The sequence below is a fragment of the Phoca vitulina genome, unplaced genomic scaffold (assembly GCF_004348235.1).
Source record: "Phoca vitulina isolate PV1807 unplaced genomic scaffold, GSC_HSeal_1.0 scaffold5, whole genome shotgun sequence".
NCBI classification, from domain to species: Eukaryota; Metazoa; Chordata; class Mammalia; order Carnivora; family Phocidae; genus Phoca; species Phoca vitulina.
In genome coordinates, this window is record NW_022589708.1 from 30,583,826 (window position 1) to 30,609,051 (window position 25,226).

At 39.1% G+C, this 25,226-nt stretch overlaps 1 long non-coding RNA gene across 1 annotated transcript; it reads left to right on the forward strand.

The window, feature by feature from the left end:
• Positions 1-657: 657 nt before the first annotated feature.
• Positions 658-18,074, forward strand: LOC116631577. Its single transcript, XR_004299216.1, has 3 exons — positions 658-821; positions 17,513-17,632; positions 18,037-18,074. It is a non-coding gene; the product is annotated as an uncharacterized LOC116631577 (long non-coding RNA).
• The last annotated feature ends 7,152 nt before the right edge of the window (positions 18,075-25,226 follow it).

The following is a 25,226-nucleotide window of genomic DNA, read 5'->3' on the forward strand; positions in this document are numbered from 1 at the left end:
GTGCCGGGCACAAGTCAGTGCTATATAAGTGTTAGCCTACTATTATCTGTGTGATGAAAAGACAACCTGCCCACAAATATTTGCTCATGCACACGTACCTGACAAACTCATTTGTAATCTGCTCTCCACAGGGCCACCATGTTGCACAACAGAGAATGTAATGTGAATGACACCACCTGGGACACAGTCCGGCATTCTGCAAGAATGATGTGTCCTGGTGCTGTGTAATTTGGAGGACTTAATCCATCTCCTTCCATTTTATACCTATCAAAGCAGTCCATTAAGTATTCTGCAGAACTTCCAAACCATATTAAGACCATGAATTTCCTCTCTGCATTTCGGAAAAGGAGAGGGGGAAAAAAACTTCCACTGTAGAGGAAAACAAATTAAACAAGTATTGTATCTGTAGAGATGTGACCAAATTGGACTAAAGATGTAGTCAGTTTGATATTCTGCAATTCGTTTAAAACAGGCATGATTCTGGGGAGACCTCAGTGTACTGTGTGCGCTGCTCAGGTGATGTAACATTGCTCTTAGGGAATCGATATAACCAAATGCTTTGGTTCTTTGATCACTTCAGTATTTCTGAGCCGGGGTGCGGGGGTGGGGGCAGGGGATGTTGCTTCCAGAAATGTGACTCTCATAGGCTGAGGGGGATTAAGTTACTCTGTTTTTTCTGTATTTAGGACTTTGAATATGTGATCCCGAGTGATGAAGTCACTCATTGTATTCGCATTTCAGAGCTCACCCACGGACATCAATACTCAGGAGACATTAATACTCAGTTGGATTAAGTTCAAAAGAACATTTTGAACTTTAAGGTATGGGAGTTTGCATTTATTTTTTTGTTTCAAAACGATAACCACCTGCTGCCTTGCCCGAGTTGTTTCTTCCAGTCACAATAATACAGCTCCTAAGATTCATTTTCTCTACTAAGAAGCAGAACATTAGGAGAAAATGTTCTTTTCAGTTTCTTTAGTTTTTATTTGTTCTCCAAGTTGATCACCAAACCCTGGGGGTAACGAAATTTAATTCAATCATCATAAATATAGCATGAGGCACATTTAGGAATTTTCTAGTCTATAATCCAATCACATCATCCTCCTTTCCTGGCCAGAAAGAGACTGTTGCCAACAGCGCAGAGAAGGCATCTGAAGTTTCCTTTTTATAACTTCACATTGATAACAACCACTTGCAAAAATAGGCTGTGCTCAAAAGATGAAGTGCTTCTTCATATCTCCTCAAAGAATTGTGAAATTACTATGTGCAAATGTTTACAAAGGCTTTAATTAGCACCTTAGGATTTCACATACAGATCTGTAATAAATGGTGGATTGAGATTCGAAAAGTATTTTTTGAAACCCTCACTGTACACAATACTTTTAATTAAGGCTCAATGCCTCATCCTGACTATATTATTTCTAGGAACTTCTGTAACCCCATATCCAGAGTCTGCAATTCCTTTCTGTCTACAATCTTTTTACTTCCTACCTTTCCAACTACCTTATTCTGCATCGGCTTGTCATGTTATCATGAACTGACCATGACTTCTCTCCTAGATTCTGAATTCTCTGTCTATATTGGACCTTGTCATCATCCATTTCAGTAACACTTTTGTATATCAAATGCCCTGACTTTCCATCGTATTTGCCATCTATTTTTTATGTGTTTATTTACTTGCTTTTATTTCAGTTTGCTTTACAACCTGAATTTTCTATGTTCTCTGCTCTTGGGTTGCTGGAGAAACTCATGCTGATTAGGTGCTCTAAAAATTCATGGCACGTAACCTTTGATGAGCCAACTGTTATGATTTGGAGTCATGGTCCTCAGAGGTACAATTCCAAATATTATTTTTGCCCCTCTCTTCACACCTAAATACCCATCCATAGCCCCTTTCATCTTCACCAAGATAAATAACACCATCTGAGAAAAGCTCAACTCTCAGGTATTTCAGGTATTTCCCACCTTACATTTTCTTTGTATTTTCACCTGTCACCTCATTTTTTTTTAAAGATTCATTTATTGATTTTAGAGAGAGGGAGAGAGAGAGTGAAGGAGAGACAGAGCATGTCAGTGGGGGTGAGGCAGAGGGAGAGGGAGAGAATCTCAAGCAGACTCCCCATTGAGTGCAGAGTTGGATGCAGGGCTTGATCCCAGGACCCTGAAATCACGACCTGAGCTGACATCAAGAGTCAGACGCTTAACCAACTGAGCCACCCAGGCACCCCCTCTCACCTTGTTCTTAATTCTTATAAATTCTCAGTTCTTATAAAGGAAAAAGAAGGTCCATTTTTCTTCTCAAGGCCAGTGGTTTATTCTACATTCACAATACCATCCCTTTTGCAGGACTTACTCCATTAATTATTCCCTTTATTTTACATCTTCAAGCACTGTTTCCATTTATTTCTTCCAATTAACACACTTGTATCTTCCCTTTAAAGTGCTATTTTCTGTGTGACTTCTTCACAGTGACAGTCTATGTCCACTAGCTCCATTTTAAAATAACTTGCTGATTCCATAAACACATAATTTGATGTCTAGCATTCTATTGAGAGAAATACTCTCTTGAAGGCACAATCTTTCAATTGCCATGGATTTTCTTACATTTAAAAAAATAAATCTACATATCTCCCCAAACAAAAATATAAACCTCTTGAAGACAGAGACCTTATCTGTCTGGTCCCACTCCAAAGCATCATCATGGCTTCCCTGCTAGATTGGTGGTTTATGAAGTTCAGAAAATAAATGGAATTCTGACTAAAATCCGGTTTTCAATGGGTCCATTGTGTCCACGGTCATTTCCCTACTGCATAACTGAGATAGACATACTTGATCGTTGGAATAATTCTTTCACTGGGTCCTTGCCTATTAGGTAAAGAGGTCATATAGTGAGGGAGGCCAAAGAGAAATCTCTGAAATTGCCCCCATGCTGGAAACACCCATGCTAGCTAATGCATTGTGGGGAAAGGGTGTAGTGAGAGTGTGGCAGAGATTTGTGGGGCAGTGGTCCCTATCATTTCCTTATTTCCTCTTAGTCTGCTAGTCTGGCCTTTACAGATACTGATGGATCCTTTGCAATAACTGTCGGTCATTGCAGGATCCAACACCGGTAGCCCTTCTCGCAGATGCTGTGTCAGATGTTTCATTGTTACTACAGGAGATACGTTAAACCTCAGCTACATGACACTGGGCCATTAATTTTGTGAATGCATTTTAAAGTATTCTGATAAGAAAAGAGGACCAGAAGGGGGGGGGGTGCCTGGGTGGCACAGTCGGTTAAGTGTCTGACTGTTGGTTTCAGCTCAGGTCATGATCTCAGGGTTGTGAGATCCAGCCCTTTGTTGGGGTTCCACACTCAGCATGGAGTTTCCTTAAGACTCTCCCTCTGCCCCTCCCTGCCGTGCGCGCTCTCTCTCTTTCTGAAATAAATAAATATATCTTAAAAAAGAAGAAGAGGAAAAGAGGATCAGCAGTAGTTCATATTCTCATGGATTGGACAAAAACATTTCTTAATTGGTTTACCCTACCTATGGCTATGTTAACTCATCCTCTTCTCATAATAGGATATGAAGAAATCTGGATGGTTTGGGTAGCCCACAGAACATCACATTAATAAGCTGATTGGGCAGGATGAGCATAAAGTGGCTAATATGCTAGGGGCCTACATCTGGAGCCATCATATCCTCCTCTTCTCTTGATTTCAATAAAGGTCTTCTCCTCCTTTCTTTAAGATTAACTGGGGAGGGTATGTGCTATGGTGAGCGCTGTGAACTGTGTAAGACTGTTGAATCACAGACCTGTACCTCTGAAAGAAATAATACATTATATGTTAAAAAAAAAAAAGAAGATAGCAGGAAGGGAAAAATGAAGGGGGGGAAATTGGAGGGGGAGACGAACCATGAGAGACTATGGACTCTGAGAAACAAACTGAGGGTTCTAGAGGGGAGGGGGGTGGGGGGATGGGTTAGCCTGGTGATGGGTATTGAGGAGGGCACGTTCGGCATGGAGCACTGGGTGTTATACGCAAACAATGAGTCATGGAACACTATATCAAAAACTAATGATGTAATGTATGGTGATTAACATAACATAATAAAATTAAAAAAAAGTAGAACTTTTTGAAAAAAAAGATTAATTCATTTATTTGACTACTTAGAAATCCTGTGATATTGATTATACTTTGTTTTGTATATTTAACATCTTCCTCTCAAATAGATCTTTCTTAACAATTTTTGGACCTCTCCATTAAAACAAAGCCAGAAAGCCTTCCTTTATCCAAAATTTCCATCTATAATGTTTTGATCCCTTTACATTGTCCCACCCCATAATGAACATTTTCCAATTTAGTTTCAATCAATCCCCATCATGTAATGAAAAAAATCTTTCTAAGGTCAAGAATGACCTCCATGTTGCTAAATCTGGACATTTTGTAGTCAATCTTTGTTGATTTCTCAATAGCATTTGATATTTTATTCCAGCCTTGCAATCTCCTTGAGAACCAGATATAACTAACTTACCTACTTAACATTTTGCTTGAATGATTGAAAGTCATCTCTAACTCAACTTATTTAGATTCAAAGTCATGCTCAATCTGCTAAATCTACTCTTTTCCTCCAGTGGTCCCTGTCTCAGTGGTTCCAGAACCCCAAGAGTGAATCTTGACATTTCCCTTTCTCTTATCCTCAGTATCTGATCTACCACTAGGAAGGTTTTTTTTTTTTTGTTTTTTTTTTTTCCATCCCAGTGCTTTTCAAACCTGCCCCATTTCTTTGTCTCTACTGCCTGTGCCCTTGCTGATGCTAATCTAGCTCTCACCTAGATTATGTAATAGTTTCCTAACAGACTTTCCTTATTGTCAGTTGTACTTTTCCAGTTTCTAGACTCTATAGTGACTTTTCTTCCCCTCCAAAAATAAACCTCAAGTCACAGTGTCCATAAAACATTCAATAAAATAAAACCTCGAATTTTTGATGTGGCCAAACCAGCGCTTCATTGTCTGTCCTCACTTTTCTCTGTATTCCACCTTCATCTTATTCAGCTCCCAAAGTCCATGACCTTCATGTAGGTAACTCGGCCATTCAGTCATCAGTTATAAAGGAAAGCCTTCTCTGACCACCTCAGTCAGGTCTCCCTATTAAGTGTTTTCAATCCATGTCCCCTACTTTGGTTATTTATTCATGAAACATTCAACTATAGATTACTATGTGTCAAACACTATTATAAGCACTTTAAATATTGACTCAATTGATATTTATAACAATCCTATGAAATAGATACTTTTATAATTTCCCCTTTACACATCAGCAAACTGAGGACAGAGAGGGTAAGTAACTTGCCAAAGCCACACAATTGTACATGGCAGATGGAATCAATCTGGGCCTCGGACTCCAGAGTCCATACTTTTTAATCTCTTCACTTATGTTGCCTTTCCTCTCTAGAGACATTTCTCAAAGTCACAGTTTACATTTACTGGTGTGATCATGAATGTCAATTTCCCCACTGCAAGGAGAACTACCTGTTTGACTCATTACCGTGGTACATAATACAACTAGTATGAATGACAACAACTGAATGGATTAAATACCAAACTATCTATTGACATCGCTCTGCATTTTATTTTATTTTTAAAAAGATTTTATTTATTTATTTGACAGAGAGAGAGAGACAGCGAGAGAGAGAGAGCACGGCAGGGGGAAGCAGCAGACAGAGGGAGAGGGAGAAGCAGGCTCCCCGCTGAGCAAGAAGCCTGATGTGGGACCCGATCCCAAGACCCTGGAATCTAGACCTGACCCAAAGGCAGACGCTTAACCCACTGAGCCACCCAGGCGTCCCCGCTCTGCATTTTAGATGTTAACTTGTTTTCACATGTGTGTTGCCCTTTGGAGTTTCATATTGCTAGCTTAAATTATTTCAAAAAATTTCAGAATGAGCACTGGGTAGAGGTATTTGAAATAGGTGAAGAATTATTTTTATGGCCTTCCAACTTAATAAACTGAGGATCTTAAGTAGAGAGATCAGCATTTCAGAAATGTTATGGAAAGTATTCATTTTTCATTCACGTTGAAAGTTTCATGAACCAGAAAGTTTTATGAAGTTTCATTTCCCTTTGTCCAATTAATTATGAATTCAAACTCCTTGTCAAGTGAAAGCCAAGGGATAGTAAAAGCAGGTAATATTTTTCTGATTATGAAATAACATGTGTTCATTACATGGAATTTTAAATTTGCAGAAGATTGTTAAGAAGAAATGAAGAATCAATTACTGCTAAATCTGCCAAGAAAAAAAACCCCAGAATTAATATTTTGGTGCATAAAATCTTCAAAACCTGTACGCATATATAGGTATATAAATAATATTTACACATTGTCAAATACAGAAAGCATAGAAAAATGTATATACACATGTGTATATGGGTGTGTATGAGTGTGTATACTTTCAAAATTAACATGATTTTTAAAATGAGTGCTTTTTAAACTTAACTTTATACAAGAAGCTTATTTTACTATTAAGTTTTTCAAAACATGGTATTTATGTCTGGACAATATTCATCCTATGGATAAACCATAACTTCCTGCTTGTGCAGCGGTAAGACCTGTGTAGCTCAGATCTGTTTTTCAGCCACCCATACATGTACTTACATGTATCTGGAGCATATTTCTAGAAGTGCCTTCTTTGAAGCTGGTATTAAAGCTCACAACAATGACCCCAAAGTTTAATGATTTCCTCTGTATCCTACTTTCATTTCTATATAATGCTGCTTTTTTTTTTCTCTCTCTCTCCCTTCATAGATTGATGATAGATATATAGATGATAGATAGATAGTTAAGGTAGATAAGATAGATAGATGATATAGATAGATGATAGATGATAGATAGATAGATAGATAGATAGATAGATAGATAGATAGTTAGATAGATAATTTTTGTTTTTATTTTTTTTTTTGGTTGAGGTTAATTTACCTTAGAGTTTGTAGACTCCTAGGACCGCTGAGGATATGCCTGGGTAGATGGCCTTGACAGGAGACAGGGCTTGTTAGCAACACAGGTAATTTTGATGATCTTAAGGCATCTGACACATAAATAAAATCAAGATACTTTCTCCACCATTTGTATAGAATTGTGCCTTCAGAAAACACATTGGTGCTGGAAGCCCCTCTGGGAATGCTTTGCAGTCACACCAGGACTGACTGATGAGCCCAAGGGCCAACGCTCATTGGTGAAAGCTGAATGTGTTGTTTTGCCCCTCATTTCCCAGCCTGCCAGGCAGAATGTGATGGCCTGGGTGAGAGCTGACACCATGGGATGGCAGTGAAATTTCATTTACTTGTAAAATGCGGCCACAGAAGTACTCAGTTTGGCTGTGAGAGGCAGTGCTTTTAACTATCCTGTTAAAGGAAGGATCTTTCAAACCATTACAAAGTCTGCTTTCAGACCTCTAAGTTCTAATTATGTGCGCTCTGTGACCGTGAACTCAGCAGTGTATCAGTGTCTTTGACAGATCCTAAGGATGTTGCGTGCCCATCTGTAGACCACCCCTCTTCTCCAATCCTGGCAGAGAGGAGGGTGGAGATGGCTTCTTTGATAGTTGAATCCCTGGAGAAACATGTCTTCTAGCACCATCAAAATCCTCCCAATTTCCCTCCCCTGTGCTCCTGCTCATTGAGGCATATCTCTTCCCCCATATCAAGATGTGTCATAAGATTCAATGTGTTTATATGGCTATTTGCTGATCTTTCTGGAAATCTCTCTTTCGGGGACACTGTACCAGCAACTTCTTACCTAGTGTATGGCCTGGTTTCACATGCCAAAGGGATCTTGTGATTTTTGGTGTTGACACCTTTCTTAGCTCAAGGTGCGCCACAGTAATTGTGTTCTTTCTCCAAAGTAACACAACACTAGGCTGAAGCTCCATAAGGAGAGACACTATTTTGCTCATTGCTATATCCTTATCAACCTATATACTCCTTCCACTATGGTAAGTCATTAGTAATGAATGAGTGAGTGGTCTCCTTGGCAACCTCCCAAAGACTTTTCCCTTCCTACTGCTGCTCCTTGCCCAGCTCTGCCCCTGTTTTATCTCAAGTGCAGTGCAAGTGGAAAGAAAAGGTCATTTCCAAGTGCTAAGCAAGTCTTTTCATTGTGCTTTCTGGCATCTCTCTGAAGCTACCCTTTGTCCTGAAAGTGCTCAGGCACCAATTACCTCGACACCGTGATTTCTTCTCTTTGCCTATCTTCTGCTTTTTAGGTCTGTATTTTACAAAAACATTTAGTTTTTGGTTATTAGAATCCAAATTTGAATTAAATGAAACAAAAATGTGGAAATTTGTTGGGTCCTCTAACCAGTGGGTACAGCTGGACTCAGGGACAATTGGGACTAGGATTCAAATGATATCAAGAGTCTCTTCATGTGCTTATGGATTCTGCTTTTGTCTGGAGGAAGCTTCATTTAGTCTGCTTCTACTGTAGAGTAACTTTCTCCCCATTGTGTGGAAGTTGGCTGCCAACAGTTTTTAAGTCTCTCAGAATCTCTATTCCAAAGCTTAGTATGAAAAAAATCATAGGCAGAGACTTAGGTTGGCCTGGCCTGGATCACATGATGACCCATGGACCTACCTGTGGCCAGAGGACTGGAGTATTGGGATCAGAAATTCCTTTTAGTGAGAGAAGAAAATGACATCCCACACAAATAAATATAATTTCCAGAAAAAAGTGGGTTATTACACAGTATCTGATAATAGACTAAGAGAAGATAGTGATTATTTCCTAACATACCTGTGAAAGCCGAGTTTGTGTCAAGTTACATCATCCTTCATATTATTGAACAGAGCTATAATAGCTATTCTTGTTTGCTAATTTTAGCGTCTGGGTCATCTTGAAGTCAATCTCTGTTGATTATATATTCTCTTGAGAATGGGTCACATTTTGCTATTTTTCTATATGTCTAGTAATTTTGGATTGTGTCCTAAACTTAGTGAACATTGTGTTGGAGTCTCTGGATTCTGTTGTATTCTTCTGAACAGTGCTGATTTCATTGTTTTAGCAGGCAATTAAATGAAGGGTCTAAAACTGCAAACTTTGTATCTTAGGCAGTAATTCTAATATCAGTTTAGTTATTTTATCTTTGGTTTGACTGTTTTGTGCACGAACGCTTCTGGGATCAGCTAGAGATTTGGGCAGAATTTATAAGCAACATTTGGGATTCTCCTTTTTTAGCTTTCCTCTTTTCAGGATTCATACCTCCCCATGCCCCCACCTGCCACACATACATGTACACTTTCCGGTGGCTGTGATTATCCCAAACTCTGTCCTCAAGTTCTTTAGGCCAGAAAGATTGTGGTTTGTCTATCAGAGTTTTAGATGCCCTTCATCTAAACTAGGACCTATGTTAGTCTACATTTAAATCACACTCCCAATTGGGAATATTTCATAGTGGTACCTAGGTGCTTTATTTATCCAGATAAATAAAAGGGTATCTCAGGAAGAACTTCTGGGTCCGCCCAATACCGACAGCTGACCAGAGAGGCAATGACATCACTCTCCGCAGGCTCCCTGAGAGCAGACACTCAAACTTGTTCCCCATCATGTCCTCAGCACTGGGCATACAGAAGTGTTTGATAATACCTGCAGGGTAAGTAAATAAAAACCTAAATTGATGGCTGGCTGGCTGACTGGATGAGTGAATGAATTTTAATGGAATTCTTTACAGAGAATAAACCTTTATACATAAGAATTTGCACAAGATTAGAGGTGGAATAAAAATAAAAATAAGGCCACCATACAGATGAATGACAGATAGATTATTTCTTAGGAATAAGTTCCAATATTACAATGCCACTTCTTATAAGAGCACCTGAGTCTGAGGAGTGCAGACATGTTTCCAGTTCAGAGGCAGACATCTCAGGTAACTGTTGCAGGAAATTATATCTTGTTCTTCCACAGAAGGAAGTGAGGAAGGAGTGTTAACTTTCTATATAAACAATATTCTCAGACTATAGTTGATGAATGCTTTTCTCAGCAGACATGCCTTTGGCACCTCAAGATGATAGGTTTGGAAATCCTGAAATATCTTCCTCTTTTTCTGAATGTGAAATTTGAAGGGGAATATTTTGATGTGATTTCCTGCACTAAATGGTACCTGAACATTTGCAGACCGCAATGCATTTAGAATATTGCATGATCCTAATAGGGTATGGATTATCAAGAACTAGGGCGATTTGATGTGGGAAAAAAAATCAATAAAAAACATGAGTGAAAAAGGCATAGTGACCAAAGTTGTTAGCAACTTTGAATTTATAAGCAAAATTTGGGATTGCTTCTAAATGAACAATGAAACATGAAAAAAAAGGGGGGGGGAATATCTAAGCAGAACAAAAGTCCAAGTGCCTTCTGCTCTGGAGTTGTAAAGCCATACATAATGGCAAGGACAGTTCTCAAAACCCAAACAGACTGTCAGTAGTGGAAGGTCAGATTATTCTTCTCGCAAGCAGAAATAAGTTGGTGTTAACGCATGGTGCTTTTGTTTGCAGTTATTTTTAAAAATAATTTGGGGCTCAAAAAAGGAGATACAATAGCTGTAACAGTTGAATTATTTGAAGAATCTGAAATGTCTGAGATCAGTAAAAATGTCCAATTAAAATTACTTGGGGGCATTTTATATTATAAAAGTAATACATAGTCATTGCTGTAAATCTTGAAACTATAGAGACGCAAAGATTGCATCTTGACTATTAGTATTTTGTCATATAGGCTTTTAGTATTTTTTTTTATTTGTTTTCATGCATTTGTCTTAATTATATAAGGAATACAAAATTAAATTCAAGTTATAAAATATAACAGAAAGATATAACACAGAAGGAGAAAGTACTTCCTCACCCAGATAATCACTGCCAAGAGCTTCCTGTCAAGCTCCATTTGTTTTTCTACGCATACATATTTATAAAAAATAGGATTCTATTGTACATTCTGTTTTATGACCTACTGTTTGTCTGATCATAGATTAATTCTATGAATATTCTTTTATATATCATTTCATGTTTTTTGTGGAATGGACTTAGTGATTTAATAACTTAATCCCTATTAATATTTAGGTTGTTCTAATGTTATGATCATCTTGATACATAAATGTGTGTATGTATCATTAATTAGTTCCTTAGGATAAATTTCCAGAGGGGTATGTTGGATTAAGGGTTTTCTGAACTTTTAAGTTTTCTCTCAAGATTAAAAAAAAATGTCCTCCAGGAGAGTTTTACAAATTTAGATTTCTAACAGCAGAGTATGAAAAAGCCTCTTTCCCTTATTGTTGCCAGTGCTGGGTATTATATTTTTAATCTTTTGTAATCTGATTCTAAGAACATCTTATTATTATAATTTATATTTCTCTGATTTCTAGTAGGATATGAATATGCAACTTCACAGTATAGAAGAATCAGTAAAGTGAATGTATTTAGTATGGTACTCAGGGCTTCTCTGGGTAACTTGGGTCAAGGTGACTCCAAGTGGGAAAGTCACGATTTACATTTTGTAAGATGAAGTGGGATGTATGGCAGTAATGAACTCAGAGATTCCATACCAGCAGCTCGAGTGTCCATGTTTATTTCCCATAAGAAGTAGCAACACCATGAGATGTGCTGGGAGCAAAGACTGAAGCAATGAAAGCCCTCTGGGGCCATGTTTTCTTCTCCTGTGGGAGAGTTTCTTGGCCTTGGGTTCTCTGGTGTCTCTCCCTTTGGCCATCTGACCTGAAAGTGGGACAGCCTGTTTGAGTGCTTTTCTTCTTTCTGTAGTAGTTGTTGGCACCAACCCGTTTTGGAGGGCTGGTCTATGCACTTGGGCCTCATTTTGAATAACCATCCTCTCTCCTTTGCCTAACTCAGTTGTTCTCAACCCCGGACTGCACATCAGACCCGCCTGTGGAGCTTTTGCAAGTCATGCTCCTCTCCCTTCTCCATCTCCTCAGACCAAATCAATGATAATCTCTGGGAAATAGGATCTAGGCATGGTGGGATTTTGTTAAAAGCTCCAGATATGATACTATTATGAATCCAGGATAAAGAACCACCGAGCTTATTTATTTCCACCCTTCAGTTATGACAGGAAACATCTCTTCACACCTTTTCCTTCCCTGTATCTACATGTGTTTTCTCTAGCCAGCCCCAATTTGGATTTTACTGAGAAGAATCAGAACAACAATATAGGTGAACAATATACAGATTTACTACATAAACCTAATTGCGGTAAGTATTCAAGGATGCCTTCTTCTAAGTATTCAAGGATGCAGCAATCTCTCCTGCAGGGGACAGTTTATTAGCATCAGCAAATGAGCCATTCCCTTAGCTTCCAGGCTGTGGGTCTAGATGCTCAGCCAGGGGAATAGAAGCAGATCTGGTGTTCTGAAGCAGCCTGTGAGCCTAGAGAAACTGTCCTGTCCAAAGCCGACCTGTCTTGTTCTGACCTCTGGCAACCAGGTCACAATTGCATTTCTTTCCATAGACTTGGCTATAGAAACCACCAATCACACTGGCTAGGCTGACCCAAGTCTCCCATGATGGCTTTTCTTCAAGATCTCTTTTTGGGTTGGCTGTGATACAGGACTTTGTAGTTTTCCTCGAGTCTCTCAGTACTGGTCCAAAATGTTTCTCTCTCCCTCATGCTTCTGGTGAACCACAGGAAAGGCCAGCTCCCAGCCAAACAAGGAAGCCCACTCCCCTAGAACAATAGTCTCCTTTCTCTAGGGTCTTCTCCAGTTCCCTCTTTGGAAAGCTTCTCCTATATTCTATAACAGCAGGCAAGAGATGGAAGTGCACATTTGATATGCAGAGACTATGCTTCGTATTCAAATACTGCTATTCCAGCAGAAAAGTTCTTCTCAGCATTCTAGAATCCATGAACTCGTTCTAGTTCAGGACTTGTGGCCCTGCTCCCATTTGCTGCTGGGGGGGAATGGAAATGCAGCATACAGAAATGAAACAGTGGCCAGAGGCCTCCAGTCACTCAGGAGACTTTAGCGAGTCTCCTCTGTGAGCCTTAATGTTCCCTAATAACACCTGCCCTGTCGGTCCCATGGGGGTTTGCAAATGAGATGATATATGGGAATATGTGATTTGAAACTATGAAGGGATGCACGCTTCTTTATTGGTGTTTGACTTATAAATAATAAAATGTGCGAAGTTCAATACATTTTGATGAATGTACATACCTGTGGAACCAATCGCCAAAGCAAGATACAAAAGCTGATTGTTACTGTAGACAGATCTTATTCTTTTATGATGAATCCACACCACATCCTCCACAGCTGTGCAGGAAAGCACAATTCTGATTTCTATAACCGTAGATTCATTTTCCCTGTCCTTGAATGCCAGATAAATGGCATCCTATACTCTGTGTTTTCTTGTAGTTGACGTCTTTCTCTAATGTAATGTCAGCAAGATACATCTCTGTTTTGTTTATCATTCCATTTTATTGTGGAGGAGTAGTTCATTGCATGAATATACCACATTTTGTGTATCCATACACTTGTTAATGGATATTTGGGTTATTTCCAGTTTTAGCATTATGAATAAAACTACTATGAACATTCTTGTACCTGTAATTTTGTGGATATATACTTTCATTTCTTTTGGGCATGTACTCAAAGGAGAATTTCCAGGTCATAGGGTAGGTACAAGTTTACCTTCATAAGAAACTGCTAAACCACTTTCAAAGGTGGTTTTATGAGAGCACCCGGTGCTCCCCATCCTTGAAAATTTTTTCAGCCTCTTTAATTTCAGCCGTGCTGGTGGGTTTCAGTATGGTTTTAATTTGGATTTCCCTAATGACTAATGGTACTAATAATCTTTGCACGTGTTTATAAGTTATTTGTATATATTCTTTGGTGAAGTGCCAAATCTTGCCTGTTTTAAAAATTAGGTTATTACTAGATCGTCAAACCCCTTTTTTGGTTTCCATTCTTCCAGTTAAAAATCCTTCCAACTATATTAGTTTTGTTTCCATAGCAAACACAATTGAGAACAAATTTAAGAGCAGATTCATAAATCTAATAACCAGTGCTTTTTTTTCCAACCTTAATGTTAATACAAGTCATCTGGATATCCCGTTAAAATGTACATTATGATTTATTAGGCCTGGGGTATGGCCCAAGATTCTGAATTTCTAACAAGATGCTGCAAGATGTGGATACTGCTGGTCCAGTTACCACCTTTGAGTAGCAAAGTAATGAATGCTTCTTCACTGCTAGAGCCCTGGCAGGACTGAAGGTCATTTTTATACCCACACATCATCTCTATTTACCGTAGATCGCTGTTCTTGTGGAATCATAGACTTAGAATGCCAGAGGTGAAAGAGAATCTCCGAAGTAAGATTCAAAGTTGCAGATTATGGCATATTGATTTCACTAGTGGACCTAATTCTTCAACCTTGTGCATTCAGACCCTTTGCCATGGAATTTTGTTGGGCTCTTTCACTGTGACTCTCTATCAGCCGTGTGACCTACTTTATCCAAGGGGATGTTAGCAGATAGGACAAAGGACAGCCTTGAAGAGTGCTTGTGCATTTGAGTGTGCCCTTGCTTGTTTCTCTGTGTTCACCAGTTTACCTCCTAAAGACATATGGCACCATCACCGCGCTGCTTCAGCTAACCCTCGGCAGACCACCAAACACATGCATGAGCCCGGTGAACATGGGACGAACTGCTCTGCCCAACCCTACCCAAATTGTTACCTTGTAAACTCATAAGCTAAATAAATACTTATTGTTTTAAATCAACGAGTTTTGGGGGTAGTTTATTTTTACTTATTTATTTATTAAAAGATTTTATTTATTTGAGAGAGAGGGAGAAGCAGACTCCCCACTGAGCAGGGAGTCCAATGCTGGATCCCAGGACCCCAAGATCATGACCTGAGCTGAAGGCAGATGCTTAACTCACTGAGCCACCCAGGCGCCCTGTAGGGGTAGTTAGTTTTTTTTTTTTTTTTTTTTAAGATTTTATTTATTTATTTGCCAGAGAGAGAGAGAGAGAGAGAGTGAGAGTACAAGCAGGTGGAGTGGCAGGCAGAGGGAGAAGCAGGCTCCCTGCCGAGCAAGGAGCCAGATGTGGGACTCGATTCCAGGACCCTGAGATCATGACAGAGCCGAAGGCAGACACTTAACCATCTGAGCCACCCAGGGGTCCTGGGACTACTTAGTTTTGTTGCATAGAGTCATTGGGGCTAAATGGATGGTCTTTTGGTGGAGGAAGGAGTCGCATAAAGGGAGGCATAAGGGTACCAAAGAAAGTCATCATCCATTGCCCCCCTTCTTCTCCATACCACTCTAGAGTTTTCCTTTGCCGGGTACTGCTTTTGTTTGCTTAACCTTGGTTGCTAGAACTTCATCTAGAGTCAGGAAAAAAATGGGTTTTAAATCTTAGTTCTGCAGACATTTCCACAAAGCAGACATCCAAATGGAAAACAGACACATGAAAAAGTGCTCAACATCGCTCGGCATCAGGGAAATACAAATCAAAACCTCAATGAGATACCACCTCACACCAGTCAGAATGGCTAACATTATTAACAAGTCAGGAAAAGACAGATGTTGACGAGGATGTGGAGAAAGGGGAACCCTCCCACACTGTTGGTGGGAAAGCAAGCTGGTGCAGTCACTCTGGAAAACAGTATGGAGGTTCCTCAAGAAGTTGAAAATAGAACTACCCTACAACCAGCAATTGCACTACTGGGTATTTACCCCAAAGATACAAATGTAGTGATCCAAAAGGCAGTACACCCCAATGTTTATAGCAGCAATGTCCTCAATAGCCAAGCTATCAACAGATGAATGGATAAAGAAGATGTGGTACACACACACACACACACACACACACACACACACACACACACACTGGAATATTATGCAGCCATCAAAAAATTGAAATCTTGCCATTTGCAATGACGTGGATGGAACTAGAGGGTATTATGCTAAGTGAAATAAGTCAATCAGAGAAAGACAAGTATCATAAGATCTCACTGATATGAGGAATTTGAGAAACAAGACTGAGGACCACAGGGGAAGGGAGGGAAAAATGAAACAAGATGAAACCAGAGAGGGAGACAAACCTAACAGACTCTTAATCTCAGGAAACAAACTGAAGGTTGCTGGAATGGAGGGGGGTGGGAGGGATGGCGTAGCTGAGTGATGGACATTGGGGAAGGTATGTGCTATGGTGAGGGCTGTGAATTGTGTGAGACTGATGAATCACAGACCTGTACCCCTGAAACAAATAATACATTATATGTTAATAAAAAAAAAAAGAGGGGCACCTGGGTGGCCCAGTCGTTAAGCGTCTGCCTTCGGCTCGGGTCATGATCCCAGGGTCCTGGGATTGAGCCATGCATTGGGCTACCTGCTCGGTGGGAAGCCTCTTCTCCCTCTCCCACTCCCCCTGCTTGTGTTCCTGTTCTCGCTATCTCTCTCTGTCAAATAAGTAAATAAATAAAATCTTTAAAAAAAGAAAGAAAGAAAAAGAAAAGAAAAATAAATAAATCCTAGTTCTGGGGCTTATTACCTCTAAGTCATTAAACCTCTCTAGGCTTCAGTATCCTTGATAGTATTATCTATGGCATAAGGTTACTATGGGAATTAAATGCAACAAATATTAGTAAAGTGATCAGCATGGTGCCTTGTCCATAGTAAATGCTCAATAAGTGGTAGGCACTAAAAAAGAAATTGGTCATGACTGTTACAGTTTTAATTTAAAAAAACAGGGTTGTATTAATTATACTTTCTCATAGAAAATACCCAGCATTTGGAAATTAATTTAGAGGGCAAATACAATATATTTATTATTTATTATATTTATTAAACACCATTAATACTAGGAGCTACTAGGATTTTGCTAGATATCAAGAGAAGAGTAAAAGGAGAAGAGAGATGTATGATGAATTTATGAATGAATGTATAATCAAATATTTCTATTTAACTTTCTGAGGCTCAAAACAAAAAATAATCATGGACTACTGTAATATGTTATTCAATATAATGCATTTAAAAAAATAACTGAACCACTAACATGGGAACATCAAAGATTGCTGTCAATTTCATTTCAATTTTGGCTTATTTCATCTGGCTTTGTCTCTGGTATTCAATTGTCCAGTAAACTAACTTGGTTTGTGTTGAACTTATTTTATAGAAAGAAACTATAATTATTTTCATTTTCACCTGGATTTTATATAACTTTATATTTTATATGATTTTATTTTTTATTTTAAAAAAAACCAGAGTGATGATAGACATTCATATTCCAGATAATGTATAAAAAGCTTTATTTTACTGGATTCTGTTCCAGGCACAGCATGCTATTCATATAATTATATATCTTCTATTGAGGGGCCAAAACATTTTATTTTTATGGGTAATAATTTTATTCCTAATATCAATTTCCAATATCTGGTCAGATAAATTTGTCTTTAAAGGATCTTAAATCTTTTCCTAAAATCTTTTCTTAAAAGTTAATTTTATATGTAACATTCTACTTTTGGCAGCTGTATCAGCTCTACGATGACTGTTTTCTTTAAATTGAACCACAGCTTATTTCAGCTAAAAAAAAAGAATATGGCAGCCATTCCCCATTCAGAACGGCATTTGGAAGATTGTTTAACTTGGTAAGTAAGATAGACATCCAGCAATTTTGGCCAGTAGCTGAGTCAAGTAGAATAATTAAAATAACACATCCCTTGTTACTAGAATTGATTTTTTGTGTGCCCCTTTTATCTTGTGACCTTTATTTCTGTTTTCTTGTTTTTCAGGCTGTTGGGCAATACACATTTCATGGTTTGGAAAAGACAATTACTTGTTTATGATTCCCCCAACAATAAATAAAAGAACCTTAGAGGGGAAACATGTTACTTTTAGAAATAGTAAAAGGGAGCAAGCAAGTCTTTGTGGTTAAAATTATGAAGGAGAGCTCTGTGTCTTGAATCTGATTCTGTTATATATACATACATATATATATATATATGTATACATATATATATTTTTTAAGATTTTATTTATTTATTTGACACAGAGAGAGAGCACAAGCTGGAGGAGTGGCCGGCAGACGGAGAGGGAGAAGCAGACTCCCCGCTGAGCAAGGAGCCCAATGCGGGACTCGATCCCAGGAAACTGGGATCATGACCTGAGCTGAAGGCAGATGCTTAACCAACTGAGCCACCCAGGCGCCCCTGATTCTGTTAATATATTGAGACTATCTAGAGCAATAAAGATTGGTATGAGCCAAGAGAGTGGGAAAGCAGTTTGCCTGATGTTTCATTTATTATTTTCTCTCTGGGACAACTCATTCAGACACTAGGTGGCCGGAGGGATCAGAAACAGAAACGGTTTATGTATGAATCACCATGAATGACATGCATCTAGATATTTAAGGCTCAGAGGTTGGGTACTTAGAAACAGGTCTGCTGTTCAGTTGGGCACATAGGCATTATCTTAAGTATGGAAAATGAGAGTCTTCTCTTGGGTTTAGGTTTGGATAGACAAAAGGAGAAAGATAATGAGTTTGGATTATGTATATTGCTCATAGCAGTACATAAAGAACAATGTTCTGAGAGGGCAAGCAACAATAATAAATAATGGATTGTATAATGCAAATCTGGAGAGAGGAGTGTTCTGCTAGGCTTTAATCTTGAAGGGTTCTTAAAGCCTTTAACTAGTATGTAACTTTTTGTAGTCTTGGGCAAGAATGACAAATAGCCAAATTGTCAATATATCGTGTACAGAAGAAGCACAGGAGATAAATAGCCGCAATTTAATAAGATATTAAGATGGAAACAAGACAAAATAAAACCTCAAGTCGAAACAGTAACTGCAAAGTAAAATGCAAAGTAAAATCTTGGCCTGAGCTAAAGCTAAATGAAAACAGCTCTTAATGATTGATTTTTATAAAACAGATATTGGCCTTTCATTTGGCTGGTGCTAAACATAATGTGCTTTATTGGAGAGATACCTATAGAATTGGCAATAGTTACAGCTCGTAAAATGAAAGTTAAAAAAAGGCATTCTACAGCAAAGTTTTTCTTAACTTTTTCTTTTGAATTTTTTAATATTTATTTTTTTATAGTATGAGAGTTTCTCAATATTAGCAGAGTATTTCTTTTCTTCTTTATGGAACTCGAGCTTCTAAGAATCTTGCTGGGTTAAGTATTATTATCATTACACATTTTATTTTCTATGGTTTGATGGGTAATTTTTTTGTCAAACATTAGAATTCTTATCTCTTAAAAATTAGACCTACATAGCCTATGTGACAGAAGGCATGAAGAGGTCAATAATACAGCCTCAGGCTGCCGCAATTAGGAGTGTCTGGGCAAACTTCTTTTGCCCAAAGGGAGAGCCTTTGCAGACAAATTGCAGGAGTTTTTTTCCTGCTCCCAAGGGCAAGAATCAAAAAAAAAAAATGATTCTTGTGTCACAGTATAACAGTATAACAGCCTACATGACACCGAACAAAGTGTTCCGAAATAAAGAAAAGTTTCAGCGCAGGGCAAGTGGGGGGAGAAGTCACTCTCTAAATCGAAGTAAATGGCAGTGGCATTTTTCTGAATCTCTTGGAGGAAGCAATCTCCTTAGCAATAGAGTTAATGAGGACTTTGCTCTTTGAAGTCTGAACTTTGAACAATTCCAGAGAGACTTGGAATTTTTTCTATTTGGTTTAAGGGAAAAGAAATATGGGAGCAATCGCTTTAGTGCAAAGCAGACTGGGACAAGAGCAAGGAGGACACAGGAAGATCACTGAGTCAGAAAGATGCAACATGGAACATAAAAAATATTCCCCCAGCCCTATTCACTTTCAGTGAGTGGGGAGGGGTACGGGAGGAAGTTAATGATGGAGCACCACTTCGGATCGCTGATATTGTAATCACCTACGCTGTCGTTGATTGTATACCAAGATGTCTACAGTTCTACATTGCAGAATGTGAATTCTGTTGTTCTCAGTTCAGTCCTTAGTGTCTTGGTAGAGTCATCTACTAAAGAAGTTTGTGTGTCATTGTGGATCTATATCTGAACCAGTTGAATCCCAGCTGGCAAGATTCTGGTGCCTTAGACTAAAGAAACAGCATCCCTGCTACCATGTTACATTCGAAGATCCTCTTCCTACCCGGAAGTGACATACATTACATACACATTTCATGAGAGAGAACGTTTTGAGTTCAGAAATGGAAGCTAATATTGTGTTTCTGTTTGTAAGATATTTTGTTTTGTAATACCACAAAAAGAATGAAAGTAACTTGCCTACTTATGATGCTTTATAAGTTATAAGCACTTGATGTCTATTCTCTCACTTTATTTTATCCTTTAAGTAGATACAGATTTTTAAAAATGAGAAATCAAGGTGAGGTAATATAAATAACTAACGTGGGTCATGCTTCTAGTCAAAAGACTTCTAATTAAGGTTTTCTTTTTAAAAATCTTATACTTCTGTCACCTTGCCATTCTTTCCAATGTAAATTACTGGGAACAATTTCCAGGTTATAGCTAAAGTCTTAGTCAGGCTCTTTTCATAGATCATTCATCTGAACTGTTCTTTCTCATTGCAAAACTCATTTTAACCACATTCTTATTATTTAGTAATTTTTTGGTTTAATACAAGTCATTTTATAAGAATATTATATACTTTTGTTGCTTAATTGAAAAGGAATCAATAAGTTTGATATTCTTTTAGGAGAATGCAAATGTATGTTCTATAATAAGAAATACCAGTACAAAATTTTCAGTTGCTGACTTTTGATCTGAGAATCATAAAACAGGCGTATTCACTTTGTGAACAGGGATTGCAAAGCCCTTAATAAAGTGAGCGATGCGCAAACAGAAGGCTCTGTGAGTGTGAAGTGAATGGGCTGGAATAAACTGTGCTTTTCTACTGATAAAATTGAAAGAATCGAGACATTTTTAACTCTGTCATTCTTCACAAAGATTCATTAAGTATAATCTAACAAGTTTTCCAAGGTGATCTTGAGTATGCACAAAAGGCTATGCTATATCAAGTATAAAAGGCAGATAGTTCATTTTTTTAAAAAAACATTTTTTGTTTAGTAAATGTTATGGAGAAGCAAAAGTTAAGATAAATACTGTGGCTTTTTTTTTTTAAAGCTACGGTAAATAATTCCAAATTCCCCATATGCCCATGTTAGAGTGGCTATTGCAGGAAAAAAGGATCATTGACCAGATTGTGAAATTATGGACTCTTTACAACTGTGGAGAAGAAGAAATACCGTATTATCCAATCTATAATTCTCTTGATTATTTTCATCTCACTCTATTTTCTGAGACCTTAAATCCTAAAACTCAGCACCAATTCTTTTCTTCTAGTCCCAGACTTTCAGTTTGCTGGTTATTTAACAATATTATATATTTTCTATTAGAAACCAATAAAACTTATGATTTTTTGAGAAAATGCAAGTGTATATGCTCTACTAAGAAATAGCTGTTTGTGTGCCTGAAGGTCGCCGTCCTGAACAGATAAAGCGCACGTTTCTCATTGCTTTAGCTGACAGCATAATGCGTCAGCCTCTTCATGGCTCTACACCTCACCTTGGCACCACCATTTTTTATGGACGGCAGAGAGGGAGCCATTCTAGGTTATTTGTATGGAGACAATGGTGTGTTCAGCTAGATTTCCCTTGTCAAAATTACAGCATGATCACAAAGTGTGTCAGATTTCCCATCAGAACTGGACAGGAGTAGCCACTCGACTCTGGAAAGATCAGATAGCAACTTGACACATCTGTACTTATGAAGCATCAAGTAATGAGCTACTAAAAATAATGTTGCTTCTCTCAATAAAACAGTCAAAGCAAAGGGCAAAAAGGACAAATGAGATGGCACATGTGCCCAATTAAAGACTTTCGCCTCAGACCAGGGAGGTTCTAAAACAACAGGAGACCAGCCCCAGCCCCATCTCCCCTGACTTACATGACATTATATTACAAGAAACGTAAGAGCCAGTAGACAACAGAGAAAATGGAGATAAGGCTAGCTTTTCTCCTTTTCAGTTATAAAATAAGGACTTACTTAAATTCTTATCTAGAACTGTAACTTAAACTTGGTAATTTGAATACGTCAAAAAAATAGCAGGGCTATTTTTCCTCTGTACCCATATGCCTCTTGATTTTTCCAGGAGCAGAGGTCTCTTAAGAGACTATGTTAGATCTGAAATGCACCAGCAAACAAACTCTCAGAGGCCAGGGACTCTCTTGTGCATTACATCCCCAGGGTCTGGCACATAGTAAGTGTGCAGCAAGTGTTTGCTGAATGAATTGAAAATATAGCATAGTTTTGTCGGATTGAAGCCATTTACAAATAGGTGTTATCACTCTCATCTGCATTATTTTTATGAGAGTTTCCATAAGGTCATGACTAACGTGTTAGAGATTTGTCCCTCCACTGGAGCTGATAAGTCAGTGAACTGATAAAATGAATTTCTCTCCAGTTTGTCAATGTGGGTTTGCTGTCCTGTTTTATGAAATTCCTGATATGGGCTGAACTAAGTAGAGGAGTTGAGAAACTACTCTCGCCTGATAGGACTTGTACTCCTGCCTCATGAAGTTAGTAGTTGTATCTTCGCTTTATGGGCTGGAAAGGGATATTAGTGATTGTCATGACTGCCACTGAAATCACTTTCAAAACAGTTAAAATATTTTTGGATCCCTATGATGCAAAGCTCTAAGAGGAGGGGAAAGGAGACCAGAGACATTTAATAGTTTGTCTCTGCCCTTAAGAGGCGTAAGTCTTAGTTTCGGGCCAGAGACATAGACATATCTATGTGGCTCACACCTTCATTCCATACAAAACTTGATCAAATGTTCTATCCACTTACCTGACCTTATTTTGCTTCATGGTACTTATCACATGTTTGTTCATTACCTATCTGCTCCCACCAGAATGGAAGCCCATAAGGATAAAAGGGATTTGTTTATTCTGTTCATTTCTCTGTTTCCAGTGCCCTGGGCACTGGTTGGCACACAGTAATCCCTTAATAAATATTTATTGAATGAACTATCAATGTCAGGTAGCCTATAATTTCTTTATTGACTAAGACTAGATAATTTGTGAGTCTTTCGATGATAACATTTTGTAGTCACCCATGGTCAAGGACAAATGATCAGCCAATAAAAAAGATTTTAAAAAAAAGACCCATTTTACTCTATTCAGAGAAGAAATGTGGAATCCAGTGTATTCCATCTCTTTTAAACATTTCTTGATACATCTTATTTTTGATACATCTTATTTTCAGCAAGGCTTTTTGTTTGTTTGTTTCTGGTGTTTCTGCTAGAATCAGTTCTCTTTCCCACCTCTGTTGCTGAAGTGACAATAGTACAGATGGTCCTCAAAAATGTCTGATGACATTTTGTAGTATACAGAATCGTATACTCACAGAAATCATCTTTTTATGGATATTGCAGTCTTTGGGGAAATAAAGCCCCAAGTTCTGAATTGATTATTTGAGGGGGGAAAAAGAATCAATACATAACTGCTTAATGTCTCTCAGACTCTGAATTTTTTTTTTTAAGATTTTATTTATTTATTTGAGAGAGAATGAGATAGAGAGAGAGCATGAGAGGGGGGAGGGTCAGAGGGAGAAGCAGACTCGCTGCTGAGCAGGGAGCCCGATGCGGGACTTGATCCTGGAACTCCAGGATCATGACTTGAGCCGAAGACAGTTGCTTAACCAACTGAGCCACCCAGGTGCCCCTCTCAGACTCTGAATTACAGGAAAATTTTACAGGAAACAAAATGAAGTTATACTGTGCAATTCAATCACAGACTAAATCATTCAGAGTTGGCTTTGCCCTAAAATCCATCAATAATAGCAATAACGTTTGGTAGCAAATGCAGTTTTGAAGACTGATGTGAACTGTCTACTTAAATAGCCATAGCCCTAACCAATTAAATTTTCTTATTGTCATTTCCGGTTGTTGTTGGTTTTTTTTTTTTTGGTAGACATGGTATCTTGGATAACACCTGGTGATAATAACTAAGGAACTGTAATTCTGTAGCCTTAGCTTGACTTACTTTATGCCTTAGGGAATGAATAAGCATGTAAATTAGACATGAATCACTACAGTCACTTGTCAATCCAAAAATATTTGTGAGCAGGGTAGGCCAAAAACGACTGGCTGGTGATTATAGAATCTACTGAAACGTAGTGCTTTCTTTAAAATATATTACTTGGGGGGGGGGCACGGAGCAAGATGGTGGAGGAGTAGGAGACCTGGATTTCGTCTGGTCTCAGGAATTCAGCTGGATAGGGATCAAACCATTCTGAACACCTATGAACTCAACAGGAGATTGAAGAAAAGAATAGCAATAACTCTCTGAACAGAAAAGCGACCACTTTCTGGAAGGTAGGATGTGTGGAGAAGTGAATCCGAGGCAATATTCGGGAGGATAGATGGCGGGGGAGGGGGCCTCCATCCGCCGCTTCTGGCAAGTGATAGAGCCGCGGAGCACAAAATCGGGACTTTTAGAAGTCTGCTCTGCTTAGGGACGTCACTCCAGTGGCTAAGTGGGGGGTGGAACCCTCGCTGGGACAGTGTGGTCTCAGGACCTTCGGGGTCACAGAAAGACTGGGGTTGCTGAGTGCAGCAGAGCTCCCAGGTATCCGAGCAGGGAAGCCGGCTGCAGAGACGGAGCCGAGGCGCGGGCTCTCAGCTCCGGGTTGCCATAGACCGTGATCCGTGGCACAGTCGGGCCACTGCTGCTCCAGTGGGGACCCAACAAGCGGCAGATCCGGGGAGACTCCCCTTCCTCCCCTGGGAGGAGCGGCATGGGAGCGCACCACAGGGATCTGCGGGGTTTGGAGATTCCACACAGGGTTGGGTGCCAGAGATAGAAACGCAGGGTCACAGGCTGGGTGAGCATGGAGTGCGGCCAGAGACTGGGGAGCCAGGAGTGATTAACTGCTTTTCTCTGGGGGCGCACTGAGGAGCAGGGCCCCCAGTTCTGGTCTCCTCCGGGGTGGAGATTGGGAGGCCGCCATTTTCACTCTCGGCCTCCAAAGCTGTACTGAAAGCTTGCAGGGAACAAAAGCTCCCGAGAGCAAACCCGAGCTGATAACTTAGCCTGGACCCCAGCAAGGGCAGGGCAGTTCCGCCTCCGGCAAAGATATTTGGGAACCATGGCAACAGGCCCCTCCCCTAGAAGATCAGCAAGAACATCCCGCCAAGACCAAGTTTACCGATCAATGAGAACAGCAGAACT